Source organism: Lepidochelys olivacea (assembly GCF_965140295.1).
Source record: "Lepidochelys olivacea isolate rLepOli2 genome assembly, chromosome: 2".
Taxonomy (NCBI): Eukaryota; Metazoa; Chordata; order Testudines; family Cheloniidae; genus Lepidochelys; species Lepidochelys olivacea.
In genome coordinates this window covers 62,456,069-62,468,036 of record NC_140412.1, presented here as the reverse complement: position 1 = coordinate 62,468,036, position 11,968 = coordinate 62,456,069, and positions in this window count along the sequence as shown.

Sequence of the window (11,968 nt, the reverse complement as noted above, 5' to 3'; positions counted from 1 at the left end):
GAGACAGCCCATCCAGCTCTGCTCAGCCTGAGAAGGACTAGTGAAGGAGAAGGACCTGACCAAACTAACCAGAGAAACATGGCTCTCATGGCTCTTCTTCCAGCCTAAAACATCTGTCTGTGACTGACCAGCCACCCCAACAAAAACTGGATTTCCTCCATCCTTACTATCATATCTCTTATCTCCCATCTCTCCGTCTGTTTTATCTAAAGCAGGAACATCAGAACATAAGAACGGCCATACTGTGTCAGATCAGAGGTCCATCTAGCCAAGTATCCTGTCTTCCAACAGTGGCCAATGCCCAGTGCTTCAGAGGGAATGAACAGAACAGGTAATCACCAAGTGATCCATCCCCTGTCGCCCATTCCCAGCTTCTGGCAAACAGAGGCTAGGGACACCATCCCTGCCCATCCTGGCTAATAGTCATCAATGAACCTATCCTCCATGAACTTATCTAGTTCCTTTTTGTCATAGTCTTGGCCTTCACAACATCCTCTGGCAAGGAGTTCCACAGGTTGACTGTGTGTTATGTGAAGAAATACTTCCTTTTGTTGGTTTTAAACCTGCTATTAATTTTATTTGGTAACCCCTCATTCTTGTGTTATGAGAAGGAGTAAATAACACTTCATTATTTACTTTCTCCACGCCAGTCATGATTTTATAGAACTCTATCATATCCCCACTTAGTCATCTCTTTTCCAAGCTGAAAAGTCTGTCTTTTTAATCTCTCCTCATATGGAAGCTGTTCCATACTCCTAATCAGTTTTGTTGCCCTTTTCTGTACCTTTTCCAATTCCAATATATCTTTTTCCAGATGGGGTGACCAGATCTGCATGCAGTGTTCAAGATGTGGGTGTACCATGGATTTATATAGAGGCAATATGATATTTTCTGTCTTATTATCTATCCCTTTCCTAATGATTCCCAACATTCTGTTCGCTTTTTTGACTGTCACTGCACATTGAGTGAATGTTTTCAGAGAACTATCCACATAACTCCAAGATCTCTTTCTTGAGGGATAACAGCTAATTTAGACCCCATTATTGTATATGTATAGTTGGGATTATGTTTTCAATTTGCATTACTTTGCATTTATCAACATTGAATTTCATCTGCCATTTTGTTGCCCAGTCACCCAGTTTTGTGAAATCCCTTTGTACTCTTTGCAGTCTGCTTTGGAGTTAACTATCTTGAGTAATTTTGTATCATCTGCATATTTTTCCACCTCACTATTTACCCCATTTTCCAGATCATTTATGAATATGCAAAGCATGGGCTTAAATTGTAGCAAGGGAGGTTTCGGTTGGACATTAGGAAAAATTTCCTAACAGTCAGGGTAGTTAAGCACTGCAATAAATTGCCTAAGGAAGTTATGAAATCTCCATCATTGGAGATTTTTAAGAGCAGGTTAGACAAACACCTGTCAGGAATGATCTAGATTATACATAGTCCTGCCATGAGTGCAGGGGACTGGACTAGATGACCTCTCAAGGTCCCTTCCATTTCTATGATTCTATGTTAAACAGTACTGGTCCTAGTGCTGACCCCTGTGGGACACCAGTATTTACCTCTCTCTCTCCATTCTGAAAACTGACCATTTATTCCTATCTTTTAACCAGTTACTGAGCCATGAGAAGACCTTACCTCTTATCCCATGACAGCTTATTTTGCTTAAGAGCCTTTGGTGAGGGACCTTGTCAAAGGCTTTCTGAATACCTAAGTACGCTATATCCACTGGATCACTCTTGTCCACATGCTTGTTGACCCCCTCAAAGAATTCTAGTAGATTGGTGAGGCATGATTTCCCATGCAAAATTTTGATTTTTCCATTACAAAAACCATGTTGACTTTTCCCCAACAAATCATGTTCATCCAGGTGTCTGATAATTCTGTTCTTTACTATAGTTTCAACCAATTTGCCTGATACTGAAGTCAGGCTTACCGGCCTGTAATTGCCAGGATCGCCTCTGGAGCCTTTTAAAAAAATTGGCATCACATTAGCTATTCTCCAGTCATCTGGTACCAAAGCTGATTTGAATGATGGTTACAGACTACAGTTAGTAGTTTTGCAATTTCACATCTGAGTTTCTTCAGAACTCTTGGGTGAATGCCATCTGGTCCTGATGACTTATTACTGTTTAATTTATCAATTTGTTCCAGTCAGGAAAATGACTCAGAATTGAACAACAGAACTCACCCTTTTTTCCTCACCAAGAACTGTTTGACTGAATAAGAGACTATAACGAATATTCACCATCTCCAAAAAGGGACTTTGTTAGGTATTGATTGATTGTTTTGTATAATCACTCAATTTCAGCTTCAGTGCTCTTTGCTTCATTTTGATTCCTCTCCTTTTGTGAGTTTCAATCAATACATTTCTAACCTTTGACATGAATTTCCTAATGTGTTTGCCATGGTACTATGCAGACTGATGTCTCTGTATACCAAACCTTGTTTGTCTTTGTTTGATATAGGACAGTGACAGCATCTCATTAACACATTTGACTCTGTGTGACTTTATTCCAGCTAAATTAAAGCAACAGGTCCTTCCATAGTGTGATGGAAGCATAAGTATAAATCTGTGTTTGTTCTGTGGATAAACAGAGAAATTTCTATTCAGTTCTTTTAACATCTTCAACATCCTAGTAGCTGAGCATCTTCCAGAAATGCACAAAGTAACCTGACTAGCATTTCTCACATGTGATTCTTTCTCTCATGTCTCCCTTTTTCTCTCCAAAGGGAAAATTTAGTGCACATTTTTTAAAAAACTATTTTATGTGGCCTGTGCTGTGTGTGTGTTGATGTTTGAAGGCAAGGTCAAAGAAATGGCTTTGCATTTTGATTGGAAAATGATGAGTTTGAGGCGGTTCTTAGATCATGTGAGAGCTCATTCCACCATCTTAGATTTGCCCCCCAAGGTCACTTTCTGGTGCTGTCAATCTGGCACATTTCATAAGCACTCCTTTTATATATAATGTATAAGCCCTACCCTTGTGATGTAATTAACAAGGCTATATACAATGATGCAATTGACAAAATATAGCACTAACAGTAAGTGAGATATTTTCAAAGCAAGGTGAGCATGTACTTGCATGTGCATAACATGCATGCGAATATCTGATATACAAATGAGGCATTTGTACAATCAAGTAGTATGCACACACAGGTATGTGAGGAATTTTCACAGCTTGAGTGTCTGACCCTAAATATTTAATATGTATCCAAGGGTTCCAAGGGTTTGGTAATAATGGTGGTGAAGCCAGGAGCAATTTACTGATCTGTACCAAATAGTTTTCTTTTATTACCTGATACAGCACCAATTAATGTCGAGGGCAAAACTCTCCTTGACTGCAATGGTGCAAGATTAAACCTTTAGTGATGCTTCTTCTGCAAGAAGAGAGAATCCATTTGGCATTGGTGCATTCAAGTTAAACCACCCATCCCATTGTTTGGCTGTTGACTCGCAGTGCACTGACCAAGCATTTTCAGTGTTCACCCAAGTTATTGACATGGTTGTTTCATGTCTGTTTGCATGATTAGGAATGTTTTGCTACAGTTTACTTTCATTTAATTTGGATCACAGTTGACAGGTGTAAAATAGTTGCAGTAGGGTTTACAGAGTAACTGACTGGATTACCACAGGGGGGAAAATAAGGATGAGCATTTTAAGTTTAATGATGAATGGGTCAGAAGAAAATGATAAGTAAGGATCATCAGCTCCTTGTAAATCAATAATCTTGGGGGCTAGGAGATTTGAAAGGGACTGACTCACACCCAGATTATGATCTTGGAAATCCTCCTTGGTATGTATTTGCAGCATTAACAAATCTTTCTCTGAGGAGATTTACTTTAATCAGATTCCTAGAAACAAATCACATACTTAAAGTAGTAAGATCTTTGACACCTTTATTGGCAGTATCAGGAGAGAGGTTAATGACTGAATCAGCGAAGAAATCAAATAACCATCTCAGTCCTTTCAGAACAGAGTGTAGGTCTACTAACATCAATGGGAATTCCCCCAAGGTTGATGGCAGTATGTTGTATGGCATTTACATACAAACTATGCAAAAACTACCATAAGAGGCTAACGTTCCAAAGACAAGGAGATTCTCCACCAATCTGTCTTAAATTCAGCCAGTTGTGCCTAGGTATTGCAGGGGTTTGATAACACTGGGTGATCTCCCATAGCATCTGTGTTGCACTATTCAGACACCACAATTAAGGACAGAATGGTGGCCTTAATAGGAAACTCTTTTGTACATGAAATGCATCTCGCCAGAGTAGGTATTTTATAATGTGCCTGTTACTGTGGTATCTAAGTGCTGACGCCAATGGTTAGTGACATTCTCAGTGGTATTTTTCACACCCTTGTATTAAATTTGTCTCATTTTAACAGTAGAACATAAACAAAAGGGGAAAACAGGCTTTGAAGTCCTACAAAGACACAGTTCTTGATCCTGCATGGCATTGTGCGGCATACAGCAGAGAGCATGCAGCTGCAACAGGAGGACATGCATGGGCACAAATAAGGTGACGTGGTAGGTGCAGGCAGCCAAGTGGCAGGAAGTATCAATTCCATTGTTTATTTTCTATAGTTAGCTTTTTATTTATACTATGCTAAAATGTGTGCCTGTTCCCTTATTTGCAGCTGTGCAGGGCAGGAAAGAGGCAGTCGCATGTGGACACATTTGAGGAAATATGGAGGTGTGTGATCCAAATGAGACACTTAGAAGAAGGGGGTAAATTGGCAGCAGGCTCACTGATGTGGGATTTAGGTTCCCTAGCGCTTCCCACTCCTTGCTGCATGCAGCCCTCCTCTCCTGATATGTACAGCATCATATCCTCAGTATGGGCTGACGGGGACGGAAAAGGTTGGACCACAACGTGGTGAAGCTGAGCTCCCTTCCAAGTCATTCTACCCTGTGGGAAGGGGAGGCTGGACAGCCAGGTAGACGGGAGGCCCATGAGAATGGCCTCTCCTCTGTACTCCCAACATATCTGCTCATCCCAAAGGCCACATGCCCATCCTCCAGCACGTGGCTGTGGAATCCTGCACTCTAAGGGGAAGGCAGCCAGGGCAGTCAGTAAGTTCAAAGCTGGCGCGGTTTCAGTTCATGTTGCATCATCTTTTGGGTTTGTCCATGGGAGAGCAATATGTGGCCTTTAGTAATCTTTGCCTGGGTAGCCACGCGGTGCATTTTACAGCCGTGTGGTACAGGGCCCAGTGTGTCGTCATGCCAAATAGCTCCAACTGCACAGGTGCAGGAACCTCATTTCCAACTGTCCTAAAAAATGGTGCCATCCACATTATGAGCCAATACTCAATGTTATTTAAGCTTTGGTAAAGCAGAATAGTGCAAAAAAAGTGTCCAGTAGGTGCCAAAATTATCCTGATTTCCTGCTGACTGGGAAAAAGAAGTTACTGGATCAATAGAGATCAAGCTGTTTTAAAAAAATGACAAAACAAGTCTAGAAGATTTAATGAGCATTTGTTTTCCAACAGCATTGTACTGGATTGTTAGTACAGTATTAGTTGAATGTATCACACTTTTTGGTGATTTTTTTTAAATGCCTTTAGTCAGTTATCAGTGCAGGCCCTGATCCTGCAAGGTTTTCATGTACAAAACTCCTCGGGATTTCTGCTCACAGGGGCATGCAGGACTGGAGTCCTAGCTTTGCTAAAACTAACTCGAAACTCAATTATGTGGACGTTGCTGGGATGGATTATTAGGAATCTGAACCTGCAGTTACATAGCGCTTCTTACAATGAGTAATCATATGGACTTCTTCGTACAGGTTTTGCATGATTGGGACTATAATTTGTAAATGCATTGATTAGCTGTTTATACCTCTTTCTTTCTTAGGTGATCCAACCAGTGGCTTTTCTCTAGAACCCTGCAATATCTTTATGTAACTATTGTGTCTGATGCTCTGAAGCTTTTGTTGGGATTCTGTTTGCATTTTCTTTGTATTTCAATTTGAATTTTCCTTTAAAATCGTAGCTTTTCTGCCCTATCCTGCCCGGCTTCTTGTTGCCGACTAGGAAGTTCAGAATGGTTTTAAAATTTCTAAATAACTTTCTTACTCACATTTGGGGAAAGACCCATAACACCTGCAAATTTAAATACTCACTTTATAAACCTGTCATATACTCACAAATCTTTAAGTTGGGAGGCTTTCCTTATAATTTTGAAAGGCTTTCTCGTAAGCCATTATAGGCATAAGATAAGACTGTTTTTCAGCTTCTTACTTTTTTTTAGCATGTTCATTTATCTAGAGAAAGAAGCAGACTGTCAGACTAGCACAGACTCATTAGTAAGTGGTATTGGCTAGCATCTTTTCCCACATCCATCTATGCTATTATTCTTGCACCATGCACTTGTTACTATTTTTCTTTTTGTTACTGTTGGGCACGTTTCAATAGACAATAGATGACACTTAACTGTTCTTTTCCAGCAAAAAACCCAGCACTGACATTGCACCTTTGGCCTACAGCGATGTGTTTTAGAAATTCTGTGCAAACAGCATACATATGTAGTTTTGTCCCAGTTTATTTTTAAGTGGTTAATTGTGCATACATTTGAGTTCACGCCCATTCCAAAAATACTTGTGGTTTATCCTTATCATACTGCCAAGTTAACAGTAAGAAATAGGCTCAGGTGGCTCAGTAGGGATAAGATTTACCTGTTATGCAACAGAGTATAGGCTCTAATGAGAACAATAAGGTTATAGACTTGAGATGGTAACAGCTCCCATCCACACAGGCCCGGAAACCCTGAGCCCACCCCTGAAGCCAATGGGATATTTGCCATTGACTTTACTGGGAGCAAGATTAGGTGCTGAGTTTGTTAGAGAGGTGCTAGCATGTTTTGTGAAGCCAGCATAAATAGGGCCTGAAGATTTCTGATGTTTCAGTGTCTTTAATTCACTAATGGATTTCATTATTTTTTTTTCAATAGTGAGATTTTTTTAAATTGATTCCCTTCCAAGTAATTAACAATGACCCATTCAACAGGACAGATCTCCCTCCTCTGCCTAAAAAAGGGATCCGGACAGTGTCAATTCCACAGAGAAGTCCCCTTGCTGCTCGGTATGGTTTGTGAGAGTGTGACAATGGCATGATTTTGACAGTGTCTGTGACACTGGAGAAATGTCTAGTTCTGACTGCCTGAGGCTGATTGACTCTTCACTCCAACCGCCACCCTCTCAGTCTCTTCACCTCCGCCTCACTTCACACCTGCCCCTCTCACCCTCCTCTTCTCCCTGGCCCTGTCCCCATCCGCTGCCTTCCCTTCAATGTCGCTTCTCCTTTCATTTTTCTTTCCATTTAGCTGATCCCCTCCACCTGCACCTCCAAAAGGAGATGGTAATCACGGAATTAACATAACATTTGTTGCCATCACATCGTTCACTCTGCTTGTGTTAAGTCCCTTACCCCCTGTGTCTGTCTTGTCTACTTAGCTTGTCAACTCTTTGGGGCAGGGACAGTCTGCTACTCTGTGTTTGGTTGGTCCTTAGGTATGGCCAACATAAACATGATCAATAGTATGAATGTGCCTCCTTTGAGAGAGGTGGAATTGGAGATCTTAAAGTGTGGCCAGTGTGACTGTAAAAATGGTATCGTCTTACTTGGCAGATCTGCCCCTGGTGTGAATTCAGCATCCTAGTTACTCACTTTAATGACCCTTCCCCCCAAAAACACATTTGTCATGCTTTTCAGTAATGGTCACCCTGCAGCATCAACACAGCTAAGAGAGCATGAGCTGGGTTCTGTCCCTGCTTGTGCGTCTCCAACAGAATGGTTTGCTAAGGTCAAATCAATTACCCCTGTGAAAACCCACTGAAGACAATGGAGCTGCACTGGTGTCACAGCGGGCAGACCTGTAAGACAATGAGGTTGCTCAGGTATTCAGGGCTTACTATGGCCTGCAGAACCATTTTTACTCACAAAGGAAGACCCTCCCTGGAGTTTTAGAGGCCAGAATGAGCTTGCAAGGGAGTGAAAAAAAAGCCTCTCCTTATCTGTAAACTGTGCCCATGTGACATGGAACTAGTAAGACACACTAGACATGGAGCTACTCAGTGCCTTGTGTAGAATCACACTCTCCGCCCCGCTGTGCTGAAGGGGCCAGAAACCAGAGCGGGAGGGGAGGCAAACTGTTCAGGACGAATATAAACTTGTATAAATCAGCTGTTTTTAAAGATTTTGTAAAAAAAATCAAAATCAGCCTTTCAACTGTAGAGTTTTATGCATGTTTATATCCCCCTCCACCCAAAGTAAAGCACTTTGCCCATCCTTAGCCTGTGTACAAGGCTGTAGTCCAAAGAACTCTGAGGCCTGTCTGATGCAGAGAGGGTTGTGAGCTCCATACCTTCCCTCATTCCCCCATTGCCAGCACCTCTGGTAATCAAATCACATGATAAGGCTTGTGCCACCACTGAATGTCACAGTGGCTATCTTTTGATGTTGCTGGGTATTAAGATGTTGGGTGGGCAGAGATCCAGCACAATTATTGACACTTAAGCCCTGCACACTGGCCTCCCAATTGAACTTTGAGTCTTCAGTCAAGGAAGACGCATTATAAGCCAATGGTAGCAGACCCACCCATAATCAATTTATTATGTTAATAATATATTATAGTTATTGTGACACTGCCTGTAGTGACTCCGGAGTGTGAGTACCAGCCTCAGGGCAGACTGTTAGGAAGCAGGGCACAAATCCCCAATTGTTTTTGAGATCTATACTTGGATTTTGCCAACTAGTTATCAAGTGTAAACTCCTCAAGTACTATAATTTGACTATAACTATAGCTTTCACATGGAGTCATACACAGTCCCTTTAGGTACTCCAATCTATCTCACCATCCCAGTGAGCTTACCTTTGTGGTATATGGTCTCTTACACCAGGAATCACAGTAATATTCAGAAAAAAGAAAAGGAGTACTTGTGGCACCTTAGAGACTAACAAATTTATTTGAGCATAAGCTTTTGTGAGCTACAGCTTACTCCCATTCTCAAAGTACCAGTCACTTATCCCAGGGCAATTGCACCTTAAACCTCACACCAAGGACAATGCTTATAGCCAATCCTATACTAAAATATATAAAGATGTATTAATTAGGAAAAGGAAATGAGTTATTTACAAGGTTAAAGCAGGTAACTACATATACACAAATGAGTTACAAACATAAGTTTCAAAAGGTAATGGAAGCTTCTATAATCAGCAAGCTCTACATGTCCTGTAGGCCTAACCCAAGCTAAGCAGGTGGGGATCTCTTGTTTATGCCACTTTGCTCCCCCAAGTCCAAGTAACTTAGAGATAGCAAGTTCCTTTTGTCTGGGATTTTTATCCCCCTCCTGCCATGTGCTGTGAGCAGATAGGAGGAGTCCACTTGCATGACTCATGGAGAGGAAAGCAGAGCAACAAAAATATTTTGTCCTCTTGTTGATGATACATAGGGAAATTCCAGCTGCAAGGTCCCACAATAGTTGATCTGGGACAGATGGACCTTTCCTTTTGGGAATGGTGTAACACTTTCTGTTGAAGATCAACCTTTCACACTAACTAATGTCTTTCTCCTGTCTAGTGATTTATAGTCTCAGAGGTTCACAGCACTCAAATATTACCTCACAGTATGGGATACAAATGTTATAAGTGACATTAACACACGCAGCAACTCAGAAGCATGCAATAAAGTCTAAACTTCAATCACATTATCATCATTCTAATACCTGTTTTGACAATACTAACACAGAGGTGAGTCAGACAGATTTCAGCTATGTATTTGTCAGTGTTCACCTGAGCCATGGGGACCTTGGCGTGAGCTGGCACATAGTCTGCCAGCCAGCAGCACAGTTAGCAATGGGCAAAAAACAGAACCTTGTTTTCTAGACTTTTGAATTTGGGAGATACAAATTCATATCCCTGCATCTGAACTTGTCCCTACAAGATGGGTTCCAGGCCAAATCCAGAACTAGAAGAGGCCTGTTTTCTAGTTCTGGTCAATTAATTCTTGTGAGATTGCCACCCAATTTTGCAGAAAGCCTGAGAGTTCAATGGAACTATGTGCAGAATAAGGCAAACTTGGTGTGAGTAAGGACAGAAGAATCAGGCCCTTAATACATAATTATATATTGTGTGTTTTACTGGAGCCCTGAGGAGCCCTAGTTATGGACCGGACCCTCATTGTGCTAGGTGCTGTACACACACAGAGAACAAAATGACGAACCCTGCCCCATGGAGCTTACCGATCTTGTTTTTTAAAAATCATAGTTACAAATATCCTTCCTAAGGTCCCAGTGGCTGGTTACCAATAGGAAGAATAGCATTTATTGTAACATTTTGAGAAGAATCAGTATTCTGCATCTAGACCTAAAAACCACCCGGAGTGACCTATTCTATTGGGTAGTCATACAGAGTCCTATGACATTATTCTACCAACAGACGTCTAATGTTCATGTAGTAAGTGTGAGCAATTTTTTCCTGACATGTAATTTACTGTGGCTTTTTTCATTTAAGGACCTCAAAGCAGCTGACAAACATCAGTCAAGCTTTGCAATATCCTTGTGGCATAGGTCATATCCTACCTAGTTTATAGCTAGAAAAACTGAGGCACAGAGAGGTGATTTGCCCAAGATCAGCAAGACTTAGGAGTAGACTACCATTCCTCAGCTCTGGAGGTCACATTAGACGCTGGGTATACCCAATGCTTGGTCCTCTTTTTATGGGAGTGGAGGAAAATGAAGCAGAAGGCTCATTTTCTGAACTGGGTGAAATCGATCCCAATGCAGAGATCCAGCACAAGGCCTATGCACTTGTTAAGGCTCACTTGTACTGTATTGTGTGATCTTAGGTGGTGCATAGACCTTGTGCTGGTTTTTCGCACAGGGGTAACTGTTATCCACTGTGTACAAAATCTCTTATAGGACTGGATGTTCAGAGCTGCCTGCTCAAGACCCAGGCTATAAAGCCTTATGCCAACATGTAACCAGCTTTTTGTTCTTAAATTTGACATTTTGTTTCCACCTCCAAGCCCAGGGGGAAACAGTGAAATGCCAATCATTGGTTTTATTTTAAAATACAACAAAAGCCAAATTACATCTGTGATTTTAAAAAACAATCAAACCAAAAAAACTAAATCTCAAGTATATTTCCAAATTAGAAAAACATTTAATGTCTAAAACCTGGAAGCATCTCCTCTCCTAAGCCTCCTAAAATCTGCAGGTTAAAAAAAGGCTAAATTTGTTCTTGCTTTCCATTTTTGTCTACAGTTCAGTGTTCGGTTTGCTTATTTTTCTATCCTTTTAAAAAGCTTTAAATCCCCACTGCATAACCTCCTCTGCGGCTGAAAGGATGGTGTGCTGATCTTTTGATTGGTGGGTAACGGATTTGGTTTGATTGCTTGACACAAGAACAATAGAAAGATAAACAATTCCATTTGTGGCCGTGAAATTCCCCATCTGTTGAGTGTGTCCCTGTTCGGAGAGAGCCAGGCAGAGACAGATGAACACGCCAGCCGAGCCTGATGTTAATGACATCAGTCATACAAGCAGAACATGTGGCACAATAAATCAAAAACTAATTGAACTTTTGGTTGATTATTTTGCCATCCCGCTGATCATTTTAAACACTCCAGCATTTTCTGTAACAATGGATTGCCTAATAGCTTTGCTTCCCTGAAACAGCAGGAAACTGCCCTGGAAGGTAACAAGTGATGCCAGCTTGTTCTTCGTCCTCTTATGAAACCCCTAAAGCTGAAACAGTTCTTGGTCCAGGATTATAAATGGTTAAATATTGCGGGGGGAGGGGGGGTTAAAGAAAAAAGATTGCATTAAAATGACAGTGACAGCCAGTATTTCTCTTGCACCTGTCATCTGGGGATGTCAATAATGGATGTTAGACTAGGTGGGCGAGGTAATATATTTTATTGGACCAATTCTGTTGGTGAGAGAGAGAAGTTTTCAAGCT